General features: G+C 42.8%; 1 protein-coding gene and 1 long non-coding RNA gene across 4 annotated transcripts in view; one reads left to right on the top strand and one right to left on the bottom strand.

The window, feature by feature from the left end:
- IRS1 (insulin receptor substrate 1) overlaps positions 1-18866 on the top strand; it is a 60016-nt gene extending 41150 nt beyond the window's left edge. The window contains exon 3 of the mRNA XM_077748550.1: positions 17843-18866. The gene's annotated coding sequence lies outside the window, so the exon portion shown is untranslated. The remainder of the gene's footprint in view (positions 1-17842) is intronic.
- Positions 18867-20376: 1510 nt separating this feature from the next.
- LOC144218612 (uncharacterized) overlaps positions 20377-20607 on the bottom strand; it is a 13044-nt gene continuing 12813 nt past the window's right edge. For all 3 annotated transcript variants that reach the window (XR_013331206.1, XR_013331205.1, XR_013331204.1), the window contains one exon: positions 20377-20591. This is a non-coding gene — a long non-coding RNA (uncharacterized LOC144218612). The remainder of the gene's footprint in view (positions 20592-20607) is intronic.

Genomic DNA, 20607 nt, shown 5'->3' with positions numbered 1-20607 from the left:
TTGCTGGTTGTGTGTGTGTGTGTGTGTGTGTGTGTGTGTGTGTGTGTGTGTAACATGCTTCTGTACCACCCCCTCAACCCAGAAGTGCTTTACTCAACGATTTGGGGGAGGGAGGAAGATACAAGTGAAATTTGAAAACCAGTGTAATCAATATAAAATTTGCTTTATTTGTTTAGTCCTATTTTAATTTGTAGTATTAAGAATAGAATGAGCTTTTTAAAAAATTATCAAAAGGGGATAACACTTTTAAAAGGTTAACAAACCCTCTACTTACTCTTAAATGTAAGAGAAACTACCAAAACTCAAGAGCCCTTTTTTTTCCCCTAAAATTACTCTTAATCAGGTTGTATGGACCTTAGACTGTGTGTATGGACATCTGATTTTCATACATATACCTTTATATCTATAAACGTTTATTGAATGCCAGTTATGTATGAAACACAATGATAAATCAGGTAGAGCTGGAGATAACAAACCTCAAGAACAATTTGGTAAACGATGTCGATCAAACGAACGTTTTATTGACAAGCTTAGAAAATTAGATTTCATGGCACATGTGGAATATAGTATGATTCTACTATGCCAAGATATAATTTTACCTTTGAACTAATGAAGTATAAAAATTCAGGTTATAAAAGTTTAGGGTGCTTTAGAATTGCTAAGAACAATCCATTTTAAATATTGGATCAACTACTAAAGTTGTAAGTTCAGTGCAAAATAGGAAACACCTTCATACCCAGCAATAAAACAATAGAACAGTATTCCTTCTTGCTTTTTTTTTTTTTTTTAATGTTTATTTTGAGAGTGAGAGAGAGAGAGACAGAGCGCAAACAGGCGAGGGGCAGAGAGAGAGGGAGACACAGACTCCAGGCTCAGAGCTGTCAGCACAGTGGCTGAATCAGGGCTTGAACTCCCAAACCACGAGATCATGACCTGAGCCAAAGTCGGACGCTTAACTGACTGAGCCAGTCAGACAACCCTAGAACAGTATTCCTTAGTGATGATGAGTGTCATTGTTGGGGTTTCACTGACACCATGTTTTGAGGTGCTCTTCCCTGCAAACTCGCCAGCAGAGCAGAAAGCATCAGTGTCAGATACCTTACGATTTCCTTTGCGATCCCCTTTCTGCCCTTCCCTCCCATGGCTTCTTGCTACTAGATGGGATGCATTGATAGTTTTGTAATTGCTTTATTGTCAGGGTCTGTGCCACGTGTTTTACAGTCACTGTCTCGCTTAATCCTCACCAATACCCCCATTGAGTTAGGTGGGCACTTTTATCTGTCACCTCAGTGAGGTTGATCCAGTACCTGAGTGCCGGTAAGTGGCACCAAGGAGCTAGGCCCTTACCACCATCAGAAAGCCAGAAGGGTAAGTGCCTTGCAGGCAGTTTCCATTCCTGTTGTAGCCCATAGTCCTTGATGAGATGTATTTTCATCCCATCTCACTGGTTAGGAAAACAACTCACGTGAATTGCACAGGATGCTAATTGCGCTACCCAGCAGTGGTTTTAGAATTAGTTGTTGGGGCGCCTGGGTGGCTCAGTTGGTTAAGCGTCTGTCTTGGGCTCAGGTCCTGATCTCACGGTTTGTGGGTTTGAGCCCATGTCGGGCTCTGTGCTGACAGCAAGCTCAGAGCCTGGAGCCTATTTCGGATTCTGTGTCTCCCTCTCTCTCTGACCCTTCCCTGCTCACGCTGTCTCTCTCTCTCCCTCCCTCTCTCTCTCTCTCAGAAATAAAAAATTATAAAAAATTGTAGAATTAGTTCTTGGAGAGCATCTCTGGCCATCTCATCATTTTCCCAAAGCCGCTAGAAACCTATGCTTGCCTTGCTGGGGCTTCTCTCCTAGTCAGAGCATAGGGTCAGGCCAGGTGAATGAAATTGCCATCAAATAATGAAGACCTTTGTGCTGCTGTAAAACTTCATTAAGGTGAAAATGGAACCTTGTAGTAACTAACTTTTCAGTAAGTTGGACTGAAGGGCATGCTCTTGACACAGGCTATTTGCCACCTTCTAGAAATCAGACGACTTTGCTATGGTCTGTTGATGTGAATGGAAGTTACTAGTATACACACACGCCATCCTTCTGTGCTTAATTTTTAATCTTTCCTAAATTTTGATACCTTTGAGTCATGATGGCTTTGCTGCTTCCCCAGATGCAAAGCGTGCTGCTTCTAAACTTTCCTCTGCATGCATCTATGGTTGTGGGGATTAGCTACTTGCACATAGAGTCATCTTCATGCTGTAGAAACATTATGGGGATAAAGGCAATTTGATGCCTGCTGGTCCCCTCAAATAACGAAGCCAGGGAGTTAGGAACTAACCTCCAATTTGTGCCTTGTGGTTTATTTGGTAAAAGACAGCTGGAGGGGCATCTGGTTGGCTCATTTGGCTGGCTGAGTGTCAGACTCTTGATTTCAGCTCAGGTCATGATCTCACCGCCCTTGAGTTTGAGCCCCGCGTCGCACTCTGCGCACTGACCACTTGGAGTCTGCTCGGGATTCTCCCTCTCTCCCTCTGTCTCTGCCCCTCTCCTGCTCTCTCTGTCTCTCTCAAAATAAATAAACTTAATTAAAAAAAAGACCTGCTGGAGGTCAGGGTGTATGTATGTAGTTCATTGAGTTGTCGTGAATGCTTGTTTATTTGGGTTCTATCATCTGTGAGCTAACACACATGGCCCAGCTCACTTCCTCTTGACTGGGACCTACAGACTTCAAAGTAATCTGCCTTCATGTTTTTAAGAGATAGAAATGTATTGGATCACAGTTTCCATCCCCCTCTTCACAGGCCAACTGTCTGTAGCCTCCCTTAGCCAGAACACTAAACAGGTAAAGGCCCATCAGAATGGAGTCTACTGTTGTCTTTCCCAGTGTCTTTGAAGCCATCTGGATCTTCTGTGATTGTTCAAGAGCCCTGATTCTTCTCATTCTTCTGCACCTAACTCTTTTAGAACCTTTCCACCTGGAAGTCTTTCTTTGTGTTTCAGTGCAAATCTCTTTCTGTAACTGAAGCTCATTTACCCTACTGAGGTACAGATGGCCTGCATTCTAGCCTTCCTCAGAAGTCCCCAGTGAAGTCCTGTTATTCTTTTGTTTCCCCTTTCCTTCAAGGTTCTTGACTCCATTGCTACTCAGAATATGGTCCTCAGACCAGCAACATGAGTGTCACCTGGCCACAGTTAGACATACAGAATTCTTGGGCCTGTACACAAACCTAGTGAATCTGAATCTGCATTTTAACAAAACCTCCAAGAGATCCGAAGCACCTTAAAGTTCGAGAAGCACTACTTTATTTTATCCCTTCACAGTTTAGTTTTTACTTTCTCTGTACTTTTCTCTGGTGTGCCTGACGAGTGGAGACCCCAACTGGACACAGTCCTGTAATAGTGGATATAGCTGGTGTTTATGTATCTCAAATCCCTATTACTTTAATACATATGATATTATAATAATTGTGGACTAAAGGGATGTGTATTCTTCATTTACAATAAATTTGTAGTCTTCAGAGACTTTTTGGGGTCTCCTGCTTGTTTGCCCCTTTTACCTACTGGAAGACTCCATTGTGTCTTTGACTGATTCAGCTGCTAATATCTTGCTTTGCACTTATGTTGGGTTCCTTGTTTTTCCTCTTCTTTTGGGATCTTTTCATTTTTGGTCGGGGAGTAGGGCTCTTTTCTCTTCTGAAGACTTGGGCTATTAAGATGTTAATGTTTCCTGGTTAGAAAGAGTACTATACAGGGTGAGGAGACCCCAAGTCTCAGTGGGGTCTTACCTCAGTGGTATTCTTCACCAGTTTCATGAGCTCAGGCAACGTGATTGTAACACTAAACAATAATTACATGACCAAGGAAGCCTCCATAATACCAATTGTGGGACTGCTTTGGTTGTTCTGTCTATATTAAATCTGTGAACACTTTCCACGATGACTTGGTCATGCCGTGGAAGTCCCCTGGCAAAATGGGAATGGAGCATCTAAAACAAAAATTGGAATAATTATCATCCAGATGCCTATTTCGATTAGACCTTATAATATTAGACCTTCCTTACCACCAGCTTATTTACTTGTATCAAATGGTTCGCAAGTCAGCTTCCTATTGATTTCCTTCAGCTATGCATTAGAAGAGGAAATTAGCAAGGATCTGGCTGCTCTTAATCCTTGCACCTCTATATAGAAGACTCTGGGAAGGCCTTTGTTTCTACTGGAAATTCTCTGGGGAATTGCAGAAGAAATGATGTGCGTGCAGTGGCTATGTGTAGGGGCTCTTTTGGGTGCTGCTGTTGGCTGGGAGTGAGGAGAGCTCAGGGTGGAAAGACAAGAAGGAAGAGAAGCATCTCCTAAGATTCACATTTGATGCGGACACTTACATGATCATGCTTTCCCTTATACTGTTAAGGAAGGAAAGTGGGGGTAACCAAATGAAGAGGTAGACTGTTGCCCATTTGTGGCATGGTTTTATGGGAAAAACCTAAGGCAGTTTTTAAGCAGAATTAAGCAGAGCTCATCATAGGGACGTTAATTAAATGTTAATTATAGCCTGTCGCTGTTGGGTAGTAATGGTGAAATTGTGTGGTTCAGTTTTATTCTGAAGGTATTTTGTCAGCTTCACAGGCTACAGTGTAGAAAGAATAGAAGCTATTGTTTTCTTTGTGTACTTTAGGACCACAGTAGCTTCGAGGGCTTTATTTAAGGAGGATGTGCTCTTGTTACCATTACCTTTGGGCTCAATCTGAAAAGCTTCATACTTAGCCACCCGGAAATCAACTTTTTCTTTCTGTTCAATGCCTAGTTTTTAGAATTTTGAACCCTGTATACTCTCATTGATAGTGGTGTATATGCCCTACTCCCCCTCCCCCTCCTGCCGCAGCATTTTTCAAGTTTAAGTTTTAGGGAAAACAGACCCTGAACACATCTTCCTAGGAAGACATCTTATATTTAGAAACAGCAACTGGGTGCCTGGGTGGCTTAGTTGGTTGAGCATATGACTCTTGATTTTGGCTCAGGTCATGATCTCACAGTTCATGGGATCGAGTCCTGTGATGGGCTGTGCCCTGACAGCAAGGGTTCTGCCTGGGATTCCCTCTCTCCCTTTCTCTCTGCCCCTTCCCTGCTTGCACTGTTTCAAAATAAACAAACATTCAAAAAAAAGTACTTTCAGGGGTGCCTGAGTGGCTCAGTGAGTTAAGCATCTGATTTCAGCTCAGGTCATGATCTCACGGTTCATGAGTCCAAGCTCCCCATTGGGCTCTGTGCTGTCAGCACAGAGTCTGCTTCAGATCCTCTGTCTCTTCCTCTCTCTTCCCCTCCCCCACCCCCTCTCTCTTTCTCTCTCTCTCAAAAATCAACATAAAAACTAAATTTAAAAATTAAAAGAAATACTTTTAGAAACAGCAACTGGAATTTCCATCTTGTACCTTGACATTTTTTTTTTTGGTTATAAATCATCTTCCAAGGTGAGATTTATTTCATAAAGAGAAAAAGATCTCTAGGAACTAGTATTCTGATGTAGAAATAGCCTCTTAGAGAACAAAGTTAGGGGATTTATTTTAAAAGGTTGACTAATTCTGGAACAAAGGAGGCCTAATTCTTAACTTCATTTTACTCCCAGATGTTGGAAAACAATGGGCATGACTAAGAGTCACAAATAGCGTGAGGAAAGTCTCTTCTTTTACAGTGAGTTTTACAAATGACCGCAAGGACTAGATATTTTCCCCATTTCATTAAATCGTGGAGGCCAAGTGAGGTCAAATGACTTGACCATCCCGAAAGTACTGGCTCCATTGGATGAGATACAAACCTGGAAGCAATAAAGTGGAACTCTCTGCAGTGTTGATCTCTTCATCATGGTCTGTGTAGGGGGAGCAGCCTGGCACCCACTAGTCTCCCCCACACTCTATTGCTTTGACCTCCGTCATGCCTGGTGTTCTGCCCTGTTTAGTCCTTCCTTTTGTGTCACAACCGGACGTTCTTGTTCTCCTTTGGAGAAGGAACATAGGAAAACGTGGGCCTGGACAGATGAATCAGACTGGCTGTCTTCTAGTAAAAAAGGAGGGAAGGGGACACCGCAGAGGTCAGTGGCCAGAGGTAAGGCTGTGAGCATGGAGTGCGCACCCGCGGCGACTCTGTGGCCATCATAAATAGAGGAGCATCTCGGAAACGGGAACACCAAGCTCTTCCTGCAGTCTCTGCCATAGAATTGGCGTGGACCTCCCCCCCAACCCCCCCAGAAACAGTTACCAGGCCCATTTGGTGGCCTCCTCGGGAGCTCTGGAGCATGGCTTCTCGGCCCCAGCACTGGGGACAGTGGGGCCCAGCTAGTCCTGTGTTGCAGGTGGCCCTCCTGTGTGCCGTGGGAGGTTTAGTAGGATTCCCGACCTCCGCCCACCGCATGCCAATGGCTTCTCTCCCCCTTTATCCCAACCCCAGTTGTGACAACCCCGAAAAATGTTTCCAGGCTTTGCCAAATACCTCTTGTGGGGAGACAGTACTCCTGCCCACCCAAATTGAGCACTGGAAATTTAGTGACATGCTTGGAAGCTGGAAGGCCTCTGCAGAGAAATGTGGTTTAGTCCCATGGGCATTTCAACTGAGTCTGGGTGGCTCCTGCCTGGCGCAGGTGGGCCTGAGGACTACCTTCGCAGACCCCCTTACCTCCCCCAGGGACTGTGATTCCTTCAGGGACACTCATAAGTGGCTTTTTTTCTAATGTTTATTTATTTATTTTGATAACACGCATACCTGTGAGTGGGGACGGGGCAGAGAGAGAGGGGGAGAGAGAGAAAGAATCCCAAGCAGGCTCCATGCCATCAGCACAGACCCTGATGGGCTGAACTCACGAACTGTGAGATCAGAATCTGAACCAAAATCCAAGAGTCAGTCACTTACCCACCTAAGCCACCCAGGTTTTCTATTATTCCTCTTTTTTTTTGAATGTTTATTTTTGAGAGAGAGACAGACAGTGGACAAGGGAGGGGCAGAGAGAGAAGGAGCCATAGAATCCAAAGCAGGTTCCAGGCTCTGAGCTGTCAGCACAGAGCCCAACACAGGGCTTGAACCCGCGAACCACGAGATCATGACCTGAGCCAGTCGGACCCTTAACCAACTGACTAACCAGCTGAGCCACCCAAGCGCCCTGACCCCATTATTCTTAATAAGGATCCTTTAGTTAAGAGTTGGCATGACCTCTTAATTAAGACTTTGGCACCACTGTCCTCAGGAGGCTTCTAGATCAGCCAGGCAGCGCCCGCTCAGTACCCGAGTAACGTGATGTGGTTCAATTCGGCGTGCTGCCAGGGAACTTCTCAGCAAATGCCATTCTCCGGATTTAAAAGCCAAAGGCTGAGCTGTCAGATAATGGGGGAAAGAAGGAGGAACAAGAGCAAAGTGGAAGTGAGACTTGAGAGATGAAAGCGGAGACCATGAACCCGGGGTCAGCGGGTGAAAGGTCAGCTGCTCCTTGTCGGCTGGAAGAATTTTGCCTCCTGATCCTGGACAATAGAGAAGTGTTTGCAGTCGCTTAGGAATCTGCACCATTGTCTTGCTTCAAAGGCCTTAGACATGCAAGCAATGTCTGCATTATCAATAATTTCAGATTATCTTTCCCGTTTTTTCCCCCCCTTCCAGCTGCCCACCTTTAGACGTGTGCATCTGGCAGTAATTTCCATGTTTCGTCAAGTAAGTCAGGCAGCATTGACGGGCTGCGTCACATTCCTGTTCAGTTCCTTCAGATGCGAGACTGGGGACAAGAATTCAGAAACAAAAGCCATCCATTCCCTCCCCTGCCAATTAGAAACATGCTTTGGATGCTGGAAAGAGTGCCTAAGAATCTCACTGAACATCCATTTAAGTCTATGCATGAGAATTCTCTGAGTCGTTTCGTGGAGCACTATAAGTCTTTCATTGGCTGATGTAGAAGGGGTGGGGGGCTTCAGGCTGCTAATTCTTCTGAGAAAGCAAGAGAAGTGGGTTTTCAACTGTGTTTCTGTAGATAGCATTAATTTAAGATCCGCCACAGCTACGCTAATGCTATGTGTCCTAATATTTAACTCTGTCCTGTTCCCTGTGTAGGTAGACAGGTCTTTGTCTAAAATCCTACCCCAGGGCCTTATTTTTAGCTTCACCACTACTCCTTTCACCTTTTCTTTTTGTTCTGGCACTTCCTCCATACCACCCCCTCACAAGTAATTTTGTCTCCCTTCCCAAGACGCATCCTAATCTTGGCTTCAGCCTCAGCCCTGGCTGGCATCTGGTCTATGGATTTATTCCTGCTTGTGAATTTCACCAGAGCATTTTTGGTTGGTGTGTATTTTCAGGTATCGGGAAAAGATTGGAGATCCAAGGATACTTAGGCCTTTTTATTTTAATTTTTTAAATGTTTATCTATTTATTTTGAGAGACACAGAGCAAGTGCGTGCACCCGTGGGGGAGGAACAGAGAGAGACGGAGAGAGAGAATTCCAAGCAGGCACATCCTATCAGCACAGAGCCTGACTTGAAGGCTCAAACTCAATAGCCCTGAGATCATGACCTGAGCCGAAGTCGGATGCTTAGCCGACTGAGCTAGTCTTAATAAGAGTTCTTACAGTAAGAGCTAATGTTTGAGGGCTCATATGTGTCAGGCATGATGATGAAAACTTTTCATGTATTATCTCATTTAAGCTCAAGGATAACCCTATGAAATGGGTACTCTTATCCCCATGTTACAGATGAAAATACTGTGATTTAAGTGGGTGAGTAGCTTGTCCAAAATCACAGAGAAGAGTGAGAGAAGAGGCGATCATGTAAATCGTCTTAGTCTCCTTTTTAATTTTTTTTTTTAAGAAAGAGAACGCAAGTGGGGGGAAAGGGGTAGAAGGAGAAGAGAGAGAGAGACAGAGAGAGAGAGAGAGAGAGAGAGAGAGAGAACCTTAAGCAGGCTCCATGCCCAGCACAGAGCCTGACATGTGGCCCAATGCCATGATCCTGGGATCATGACCTGAGCCGAAATCAAGAGGGAGACACTTAACCAACAGAGCCACCCAGGTGTCCCTCCTTTTAAATTTTAACTTGGAAATAAGATTTCTGTTAAAATTGATCAGTTTTAAAAAGTGTAACAGCCATGTGGTAGGACCCTCTTCATTCTCAAAATAACGTTTTTTTTTTGGATTTTACTTCCTAAATTATATTCTAGAATTCAAAAGTCCATACAGGACACGCCTCACTCAGATAGTGGCTATTGTGCAACCTCAGGCAGACACGCACTTAACTGTGTGACTTCACTGCAAGCAGTGTTATAGCTCATCTTGAACACAACCCAGCTACGTAGAGGTCTCATCAGTGGCCTTCGATAGCCTGAGATGGATGGGACAGTTCTGACTATTGTTTAAGGCTTGCTTTCACAGGGGCGCCTCTGTGGCTGAGTCAAACGTTCGACTTCATCCCAGGTCATGATCTCCTGGTTCATGAGTTCAAGCCCTGCACTGGGCTTTATGCTCAAAGCACAGAGCCCACTTAGGACCCTCTTCCCTCCCCCCCTTCTCTACCCCTCCCCCACTTGCACACACTCAAAAAAAAAAAGACTTGTTTTCATAGCCCAAAAGTCTTATTGCTTGCATTTCTTTAAAAAGAATTCTTCAGGTAAAATGAGTCGCAATTGTGCCCTGAGTATATTTGAAATATGCTACCCTCTACCAGTTTCGATTGGTTTGAAAGAGTTTTCTTTCATCATTTGGGCCAAACAACAATAGCTCACTTAACTTCCAGGAATCTGGATTAAATTCTCCCCCTCCTTTCCCCCCTTAGTATTCTCAGGGCAAGAAGGAAGACAAAGGGTGAAACCTTTTTTGTTTGTGATTTGTGCTGATGCTTTTCAGGACGTGTCAATCTGATGGTGCAGTAGGGAAAGTCTTCTGATCTTACTGGGAGCAGTTGGGAATGGCCCCGTCCTCCATTAGGCCAGTTTAATGATCAGAACACGGCAGAAGATCAGGGCCACACAGCTGAGGTACCTCGTGGTTCCTGTTAAAGATGCTTGTTCAGTTCAGTACATTTTTCTTGCATTACCAGATTCTTCCATACAGGCAGCCACAACCCATATTATCGGGGACTCCGGCGAAAACTCGTGGTGAGCAGGAAGTAGATTAAACACAGGTTTTCCCTTTCCCCTTGCTGCCAAAAGTGATGTCAGTGGTGTTAATGATCCTTACCTCAGCCCGCTGCAGGCTCGGGGCCGTCTGTGTGAACGCCGTTCTGTGCCCTGGTTCCTATGCTATTACGGAAAAGCTGCTGATGGCTGATAAGAAACAATCTGGGAGTCAGACAGTTACTCAGATGTAAAATCAGGCATTTGCTTTCTTGAAGCAGTTTATGATATGACTCTGGGGAGAGAGGAAAGAATGCAGAATCTATTTAGTGTTTAGCAGAAAAATTAAAGGCAGAAGGACTGAGCTGAGTATGCTTGATTCCCTTTTGCCTAATTACAGAAATGGTATTGCAAACACTTTTTTACTATCTCTGTGCCACATTGTAAACTACGTTGTGATTTTAATTTACGTCTACTGGTCTGGATCAAAGCCAGACCAATAAAACCTATTTCCTGTATTTCCGAACATTGGGGAGAAAAGAAAATACCCAAGACCAAAAAAACTGATGCAAAATGACAATATAAACTATAAACCTCAGAGCTGGAATGTAATTCCCAAGAGAGAAAATATACTACAGAAATAGCTCCTGTGAAAGCCGGAGAAAGACTGACTTTTATGACTTGCTTTCTCAGGTAGAGAAGAAGGTATCATATTACTTTCATGTCTTCAGGCAACAGGTTTATTTTGGTTGAGCTCCGTTAAAATTAAAGCTTCCTGTCCCACATTATGTGGTCTGACTTGTAATGTAGAGGGGGTTGTTTTTCTGAGTTTCCCCTCCCTTGACTGTCACGTATGTGAGGTTGCATTCTAATTTCTGGAGGAGAGAGATTTGAGACTTTATGATTTCCCTTGCAGGGGTCAGGGGAGGGCTTATAGGGTTGACCCTCATTTGCTTTCTCTTTTGCTTTATCAGCAGGCTCCATATTAATAAAAAGAAGGTGAAATAACTGAAGTGAGTATTCTTTGGCTTAAAAGATTTTTTAAATGTGTATTTAGTTATTTTGAGACAGAAGGAGGGGAGGAGGGGCAGGGAGAGAGGGAGAATCCCAAGCAGGCTTCGCATTGTCAGTGCAGAGCCCCATGCAGAGTTCGAGCCCAGAAACCATGAGATCATGTCCTGAGCCAAAATTAAGAGTCAGATGCTGAACCGACTGAGCCGCCCAAGTGCCCCTGGCTTAAAAGATTTCTGAATGCTTATTCAGATTTCCTTAATACATCATTGACAGATTACTTTTTTCTTTTTTAAGATTTTACTGTTAAGTAACCTCAAACCCATGACCCTGAGATCAAGAGTCGCCCGCTCTACGCACTGAGCCAGCTGGGCACCCCTGGCAGAATACGTTTACTTGTTGCAAACCATATGGTTGTTGCAGAGGGGCCGCGCAGGCTGCATGGTCGGCTCCTGGGTCAGCCCCTCTCTTCTCTTCTTCTCATAGTACAGTTGCCTTTCTTCACTGGTGGTCTCCTGAAGTCACCGGCCCTGCCAGGAGGTCTTTTGATGGGACAGAAGGGGAACTGGAGCGAGGTGGCCTCTCACACGTTGGCAGCTCTCCCCGAAAGCTCCTCCCTGGCAGCCCTGCCCGAAGGCCTGGCCAGTACCCTTGTTATCTTCACCAGCGCCTGCCCATGTGACTTGCACCAGGCGAAAGTGCTATTTAAGCAGCTCCGTTCAAGCACTGGCCTGGCTGGTCAGTTACCCTTTGCCTTTTAAGACTGTGAAACCAAGTCTTTCCAGCTTCTGTCCTATTTTAAAAGATGTTTCCTTTCTTTAGTTTCTTGTCAACAGAAACTAGCAAACCTCTTGGTCTTACCTCTAACTTGAGTTTTTAGTTTAATCCTACCTTGATTTTTCTTTCTTTCCTTCTTCCCTTTCTTTCTTGCTTTTCTTTCTCTTTCTTTTCTTCTCTTCTTCCTTCTTTTCTTCCTTCCTTGCTTCTGCCATTTAGGTCTGTCCTTTGCCAGAGTCTCAGCTTGCCCCCACACATCCCAGCTGTACCTTGTAAAAAGCAGAGTGATTATTCCTGTGTCCCAAACTTGAAGCTCTCTGGAGTTAGCTTTTCTTTTCCTTTTACTTGGGCGATTACCATGGCTAACAGGACTGAGTTGATAATTCTGTTTCCTCCCTAAATGCTGACATCCAACCCCCGGTGGTAGAATCAAACTCTAAGCCAGGGAATGTCTTTAATAAGGGTTTCACAGTCCATCAAATAGATCAGCAGTCTCCTTTATCCACCTGAGATTGAGTAGTGTGAAGGTTAAAATCCAGAGCACACAACACTCCCAGAACCATGAGTCTATTTAATACTAATGTGTGTTTGTTTGTTTGTTTGTTTGTTTTTAATTTACTGGCCTGTTTGCCAGAATCAGGTATGCTTAAAAACAGAATACTTTGGCAGTGTTTTATAACTTACTTTACTAATAATCTGTAAGCATTCTAGAAGACTCCATCTTCTCTAAATTAGTGGTACTGTGAATTATTGTGCCAGCATCAATGAGGTGGCTTGAAGAAATGAAATGCGGTCATGGTAGTGGTATGCAGTTGAATATCATTGTGTCAAATAAGAAGTCAACAGGCCAGGGAAGACAAGATTTAGAGAAATGTCACAGGCTCAATATTCAGCATCCTGCCAAGAAGAGAGCTACCCACCACGCCCACCATTTCTCTCTATTCCCAGGCAAAGGGAACTGTCTTCTCTTCTGAGAGGAATCCTCCGCACCTATTCATCTAAATACTTTGTGCCATTCCTTTAAGGACCTGGGCTTTTGGACACCAAAGCCAGGAAGTCAGGGGCTTTTTCGACTTTCAAACTCCCATCCCTACCCCATATACAATCAATTGGGAGGAAGGGAAGGAATAGAACGTCTAGATGGTGTAAAAGTTGGTTAACGTTTCAAATAGCTTCTCAGCACAGATTTTTTTTTTAAGAATGGGGAAGATCCAAATATGATCAAAACATTATTTTCCAGTCCTATTTAAGCAATGTTGACACTGAATGTGGAATTTTACAAGTTCAAGTCCTTTAGGTAACTAGTGAATTTAGAACCACAGCTGAATCATGGGTTTTCCCTGGGTGACAAGAATTCAAGAAATGGTTATTCCTTCCTTACATTTCCCTGTATTGTATCAACTTTCTAAATTTTGGTCGAGAACTTTTTAAAAATCATAGCTGTTTATTTTAAGTGAAAGAAAAATATGCTGTTTTGACACGTTTCTTTAAGTGGTGGAATTTATAAAAATTTTTCTAGTTGAGTCTATAATATGAGATTGCAAACAATGATCTCCATTGAAGAAAAGTCATTTACTATAGTCACTTTCTTCCAAGCATAGGTGGGTGAGGAAGAGTTACTTTCTGGCTGCATTTTAGCATATGACAATAGCCCAGCGACTTCTAATATTTTACTCCAGTTTTCTTACTAATAGCAGAAATTGCAAGGACTGCTTTAACCAGATATTTACAACTGTGTGGCACTTGACTCAACAAATTGGAAGGAGGTTTCAAGGCCTTTGAATACAAGATAAAACTTTTAGCCAATGAGTTGGACTAAAAATTCATTGTTGGAAGGGTGTGGATCCTTCATTGTATGTACATCATAACCTTATGCTCTTTTCAGCTGCTTTACAGTGAAGACTAATCAGCACCAGAAGCTTTATTTGTTCTTCAGCTCTCGTAGGCATAGTTTAAGTGGGTCGAGTCCAAAAAATGTAAATTCCTACCGGATGCAATAATGCAGTAATCCATAGGTCTCAAGTAGTATTGCTCAAGTGTTGACTTATTTGATAATGCTTTAAAAATTACATTTTTCATTACTGGCAACAGGATTAGGTAGGTTTTATCTTACAAGAAGACACACGGAAAGGTACAAGAAATGCTGATGTGGTGATGAAATTTTATCAAAATGTAATTTCCTGCTACTAAATCTCCTGACAGGTGCATCGTATTTCTGAGTTCAGAAGTTATTCCCCAGTGATGTAACTGGAGGGAAAATGTCATAGGAACATCACCATTTGGTATTTGCCCAGCTCTTCTCCAAGGAAGCGTTTTGCTTTTTTGTTTCCAGTTTATGGATGTTACAAACAAGTTTTTGTATTTGTAAAACACTGTTGCAATATTTGCCTCATAGGGCTGGTGGGAGTCCTGTTGGAATTTTGTACATAAAGTGTATCCAACACATCTATACCCCTGTCTTCCTTTTCAGTGCTGATTATAGTCTTTATCACTGACTTTTCATTTGTCACTCAACAGATGTTTCTTGCATTGAATGACTGCTGAAGCCTTCTGTGGGTATTGCTTTTTTAAAAGCATATTCCAAAAACATATACTATACGTGTTTGCCTTTCTTCAAGAGAGTTCCTTTATTCAAGATCAGCCTTTCTTGATGGCAGTTGTATAGAGGCAGGGATATAAGCAAATGAACTTAAGTCCCATGAACGTATGCTGAGGTCTGTCTGTAATGTCCTCAGAGTTCATTTCCAGTAAAGCTCGTTAAAGCATTTGTGAACAGCCATGCTTTTGGAACTTTAGTTTTGGAGTTCTTTGGCTTTGGATAATGCCTCGCTGGGAACGATTACTCAGCTTCATCAACATATTTGGCCCTCAAGACTTTTTGGCGGTTTCGAAAGATCAAATGTGCCCTCACAGGGCCAGGGCTGGCTGCTATAGAGACCGTTCAAAAGAATATGCCCAAGGCTGAGAAGGCAGTCGCGAAAAAAGAAATGGGAACTTGAGAAGGCATTCCAAAAATGCTCCTGACAATGGCTGCATGATTGGAATAAGTATGCAGACCCCAGGGTGGCTGTAGTGAAGGATAGTTCTCGCTCAAGCGTGTCTGTTAGAACTCTGTCGTCTACTCAGGAGCCGCATTTTCTGTACACACAGACACGGTGACACACGTACACACACACCCTTGAACAAAGATAAACAGATGTGAACTTCAGACTTTCCCTTCAAGTTTCTCTGGGCCTCCGTTGCCTGTTTATAACCTCTGGCCCCATACTCCCGGTCAGCAGACCCTCCCACTTGCCCCACTTGATTTCACTTTCTCAGAGATTCCCCAAGGTGATGGCACCAGGAGGGAGCATTAGTGGCTGAGACATGTGCTGATCAGGATTTACGATAAAGGGCTTTGAAAAAGTAGTATGCTGAGACTTTAGAGGGAGAGTTTATGGTGCAGTTGACAGATCCTTTTATTTCCTGCTCTTTGAACTTACGTCCATGTGGGAAGTTACAGGGAGGGTTTCAGAGTGGCCCCAGAGCAACAGATTTCAGCATCTGGAGAAGCCAGAGTGTTTTCCCTTCTCGGAGGGCCCCCCGATCTCGGCCCCGCTGCATTCGTGCAGGTTGGCACGTGTGACAACAAAACTGGATACAGTTTGTTCCTGCGCTGAGCTGTTCATTCAGCCCTTCTGGCTGAGAGCCAGGTATAAAATGAAAAGCATACCGTGTGCCCTTTGCAGGCCCACCACGCACACGCCCCCCTCCCATTTTTGTAAATGAGCAGTTTGTTTGTTTGCCTCAAGCCCTTTAATAAAGCAAGGCCTTCCCCCTTCATTTTAGGCCCAGAGCTGTGAAGCTGTGTCTAGATTCTCTTGTCGGAACATTCTGATAGATTGCAGTGTGAGTTCAGGAAAAACGTGAAAGTCAATAGGAGATCTGGAGATGTTTCACTGGGATATTTGAAGGGATGGGTTTTCCTTACACTTAAAGGAACCACACAGAGTAAGTCCTGTTTCTCTGGTCTTGGAAGGGATAAGCTCGGCATGCTCTCTTGTTTTTACATTGGTGTCTCCGCATCATGTCTTTACTTGTATATAGAAAAATAGGGGCGCCTGGGTGGCTCCATTGGTTAAGCGTCCAACTTCAGCTCAGGTCATGATCTCACGGTTTGTGGGTTTAAGCCCCGCATCCGGCTCTGTGCTGACAGCTCAGAGCCTGGAGCCTGTTTCGGATTCTGTGTCTCCCTCTCTCTCTGACCTTCCCCTGCTCACACTCTATCTCTCAGAAATAGGTAAAACATTAAAAAACTTTTAGAAAAATAGACTGTTTACCTGTCATTTAAGAGTGGGGTTACTATTTTGAAATAAACACAAATCTCGTAAAGCTAGAGTCTCCATTTAGTAAATTTCAACTACCTGAAAGCCATTATGTAAATAGTGAATGCTGACAGGTCCCAGCCATACTCTCCTTCGAGAGAAGAGAGCAAAAAAAACCACTTCTATCTGTCAACAGATACACGGCATGAATTTTAGAACCTGTTCCTTTCCTTGGCACGGATATGGATTATTATTACTACTTCATCCTGGCATATAATGAAACATGTCCTTATCGCTGTACTTAAAGATGTCTTGGAGTTTCTTTCAGGGTTCTTCGTCTCCCCAGCCTACATTTGTAGGTTGACCCCTTTCCACATACCTTGTGATCCAACACAACCACATCCTTCACTTGGCCTGCCCGCGGCCACGCTCTCTTCCCCAAGCCTTGTTTTATCATGTACTCACAGTGGGAACTGCCCTTTTGCCCTTTGATCCATTCCACTCATGTTTAGTGAGCACCTACTGTGTGCCAGCCCTTGTGTTCAGGTCTGCAGATGCAACCCCAAAGCAACATGGATACGATTCTGTTTCCTCATCCCCCCACTGTCCCCTTCCTTCCAGACCAAGCTAAATGTGTCTGTGAAGTCCTTTCTTTCTGTTCCCAGATAGAAGTATTCTTGCCATGCAGCGAGAGCTTTTCTCCTGTGCGTCTACCATGGAATTTACCCCCTTCCTCTTGTGCATTCTATTTATGAGCAGAGCTTACTTCTTTCTAGAATTTCTAGAAAGCAGGGCTTGTAACACAATTCAACTTTATATCCCCTGTGGTATTTAATGCAACCAATTACTCATTCAGCAGTATTTATTATCTATTCTGGGCCATATACTATTGAGGACATTCTATAAATATTGGTATTTATAGATAACTTTTGAATGCATAAAGAATGTGGACCTCAGAAGGACTGTCTAATGCTAAAACTTGAGGGCAAAGAAGGGTTCATAGGGTTGAAAAAGGTGTCTCCTCTCTGGAAGGGAAGGGGTAAAGCCCCATGAGGTCTGCCTTCTCAAATTGCATGGAAAAATTCGGCTTCTTGCAGGATAACATTTCTATTAGATCTAAATCAGAATGCCTTTCCTTTTTAATTTAATGATTAACTAGGTCCATTTCACTTGGGTCTCCTTTTGCATCAAAAATTCTCATCTCATGTCAAACAATGTCACATTAAAAGCTGACTTCAGATTTTGTAACGTTAGGCCCTCCAGCTTCAAATTCTAAAATCTACACTTGACACTTAACCCAAAGAAGATGAAGCGTGGCCTGGCCGGAACCTGCCTACTGCATTTTATAGTAGTTTTACACAATAACTGTAATTCACATTTTTGTTTTGATCCTAAGAATGTCAAAGTATTTTGTGTTTTTGTGTTGTTAAACTCCAAAACCTCCAAATCACATCGATTTATTTACTGACTTAATATTGACTGTTTTGAGTTTGTATTTGCTTTAGACTCTTGCATTTTGAAAGGGAAAAAAAAGTTAAATACCGTTTGTTGATTTTATTTAAGTACACAGTACTGTTTGTGCCTCTGGCTTCGGATTATCTAATCCCACCTCCTTTTTAAAGAAAAACCCTTAGAAAATGATGGACTCTGCGTTTTGAGATGCCTTTGCTGACGAATCTTTTTATTTTCCTTTTCAGAATGAAGACCTGAATGACCTCAGCAAACCCTCCCTTAACTCATGGGTACCCAGACTCTGAATATTTCATGATTCACAACCAGGACCTCACATCTTCCTCCTCAGTAGATGGTACGATGCATCCATTTCAGCTTGTTTACTTTCTACAATCCTCAGGAGTTCCTTGACTGAACTGCACGTACTATATTGTGCCAAGCAAAAAAGCACTGTGACACCAGAGTAATGAGTCTGCATAAACTTCATCTTCAACCTTAAGGACTTAGCTGGCCACGTGAGCTGATGTGGCCGCCTCTATGCCACGAGAGAATGGGTTCGCTCTCATTGCATTTACGAGATACATTTCATCTGCTGCTGAAACTGTGTACGACAAAGCATCGTTGTAAATTATTTCATACAGAACTGTTCGCATTGGGTGGAGAGAGTATTAAATATTTAACATAGGTTTTGATTTATATGTGTAATTTTTTTAATTAAAATGTAACTTTTCTTACAGCACATCTTTTTTTTGGATGTGGAACTGAGGTATACAATGTTCTGTTGTAAAGAGTGGAGCAAATACTTAAAACAAGGCTAACAAGAGTAGAGTAGGGTACGATCCTTGTTTTAAGATTGTAATTCAGAAAAATAATATAATAAGAATCATAGTGCCATTAGATGGTTCTCAATTGTATAGTTATATTTGCTGATACTATCTCTTGTAATATAGCCCTGATGTTGAGCTGAGATCCTTACAAGAATTGATTTTAATTTTGTATTTTTCCTGTAAGGCAATAGGCCATGTTAATTAAACTGAAGAAGGATATATTCTACTGGGTATTTTCAAGCGTCAGCTTAAAATTGGCAACTGAATGGAAGTAAAATCACAAGAAAAAGAAATGAAAGACTTCCACTGTATATACTGTAAAGAGGAGGAGACTTGGGTGATCCCTTTAAATCAAAAGCTCTCTTTGGAATGAACAATGTGGGTGTTTGTAAATTCTGGAAATTTCTTTCTATTCATAATAAACTAGAGACTGTTAATCTTTTCTTCTCCCCCTCCCCCCACTTCTGTAAGCTTCCTGCTCCATTGCTACCATTTTTTTTTTCCGTGCACACATTAGGATCTTTTATTTCCTGCATTGTCTCAAGAAAGATGGTAAGACAAGTGAGTACTTGTCTTTCATTTCTAACCAGAAATTAAAACTCCAGGAATTTTTTTTTTTTATCGTGACCAGGGCTACATGTCACTTTCCATAAGCCCCTTATCTCAGGTTTTCTGAGAACATCCCATGCCACATTATTTAACTGAATGTAATTTGGCCCATTTGCCCTGGTGGGTACTGGCCTTTTAGTGATTAGTTAATATAACCCTGTGTACAGAGAGCATGTCAATGCATAATGACCCGCTACTGAAGCATCCAGCCAGCAGTGAAGAGGTTAATCCTCCTCTTATTTGGAAAGTACACACATCTTGGAATTTTTCTTATGAAAACGAAAAGGCAGTGGGTGTCCTTCGAGCTATTGCCTACAGTGTTTTAAATCTGTTTTACCAGGGAACTTCCCAAAGATTAAGCGAGTCAATGCCAATGACAGCTCCTCGGAGTTCACGTAAGCTCTCTGTCAGATACCCCCAGCCCTGCTGTTGAGAGGAGCAACATTTTATTTCTCCGATGGGATGAGCTTCCTGGGTAAAGGCCACTGGTAGAGCCCAGGGTTGGGGGCCATTGCAGTGGCTGCTGCCCCTTGTCAACCAGTCGGGGGCCCACTCCAAAGGGAGTGGAGATAAATGGAATTCCTCACACTGCTGAGGCCTGCGTTACTATTAATTCAGCCGGATGGCATGTACCTCACAGATTGTTGTACAATGTTCATTGTTGCAGATTCCAGTCATTTGCATGCTCATCAGTTTCTAAGATGAATAGGTCTGTGGTCGTAAGAATCCATTGTTTTCGAGGAACTTGCTGAATTACGTCATTTCCTCTGAGGAGAGAACACTACCGATTTTAAAAATCTGATACGAATTTTTTTTACACTTTTATAAAAAAAGACTTTCTTGGTCAAACTAACTTACACATTTCGAGTATTCTGACTCATACTCTTGCTAGTGTAGGAAGAAAGTAAGCTGTCCTGCTCTCTTCCACTGGGGACACAGGGAGTTAAAGAGAAATCGGTGAACAAAGTTAACCCCAACCACTTTCCTGTGAAGCTGGTTGTTATTTCTCAAGGAAACTAAACTTTGACTATGTATTGTCAAGATACCTCTGCATGTGGAGTATCAACATCTTTTGGGTGAGAACAGAAATCAACAGACTGGAGAAGCCATCTCTTGGTTAATTTCTCTGATGCTTTGTTGAGTCACATAGCATAAAGTTAGAAAATCTTATATAAGCTGCTTCAAGGGGTCCCTGAGCTGGATTTGGTGGTAGTATCCAAGCTCACCAATTTAAAACTGGAAGTGCTGGTATTTAAGGCAAAAACTCATGCTCTGACTACAGAGGGGGTGACCTTGAGCAACATCAGCTGCTAAATCCCTGTGTTCAGTTCCTATTGAGAGCTGGCTGGCTTTTATCCATTTCCAAGTATTTGCAGGCCAGCCAAGGAATTACATTAATGGGGCTTCTAGTGGCCTCTGGTTAACCTATAAGTTAGTGGTTTTTTCCTCATGAGACCAACCTTTTATAGTGTTCTTTCTTAGAGACCTAGGCAGAGTTTTAAAATTCTCCTTTGTAGAAAGAACAAATATATTTCATGACTTTGAGGATATCTTCATTCTGGTAAAAAAAAAAA

The sequence above is a fragment of the Crocuta crocuta genome, unplaced genomic scaffold (genome assembly GCF_008692635.1).
Source record: "Crocuta crocuta isolate KB4526 unplaced genomic scaffold, BGI_CrCroc_1.0 scaffold229, whole genome shotgun sequence".
NCBI lineage: Eukaryota > Metazoa > Chordata > Mammalia > Carnivora > Hyaenidae > Crocuta > Crocuta crocuta.
Note: the sequence above shows the minus strand (reverse complement) of the source record. Positions and strands in the feature narration are given on the sequence as shown.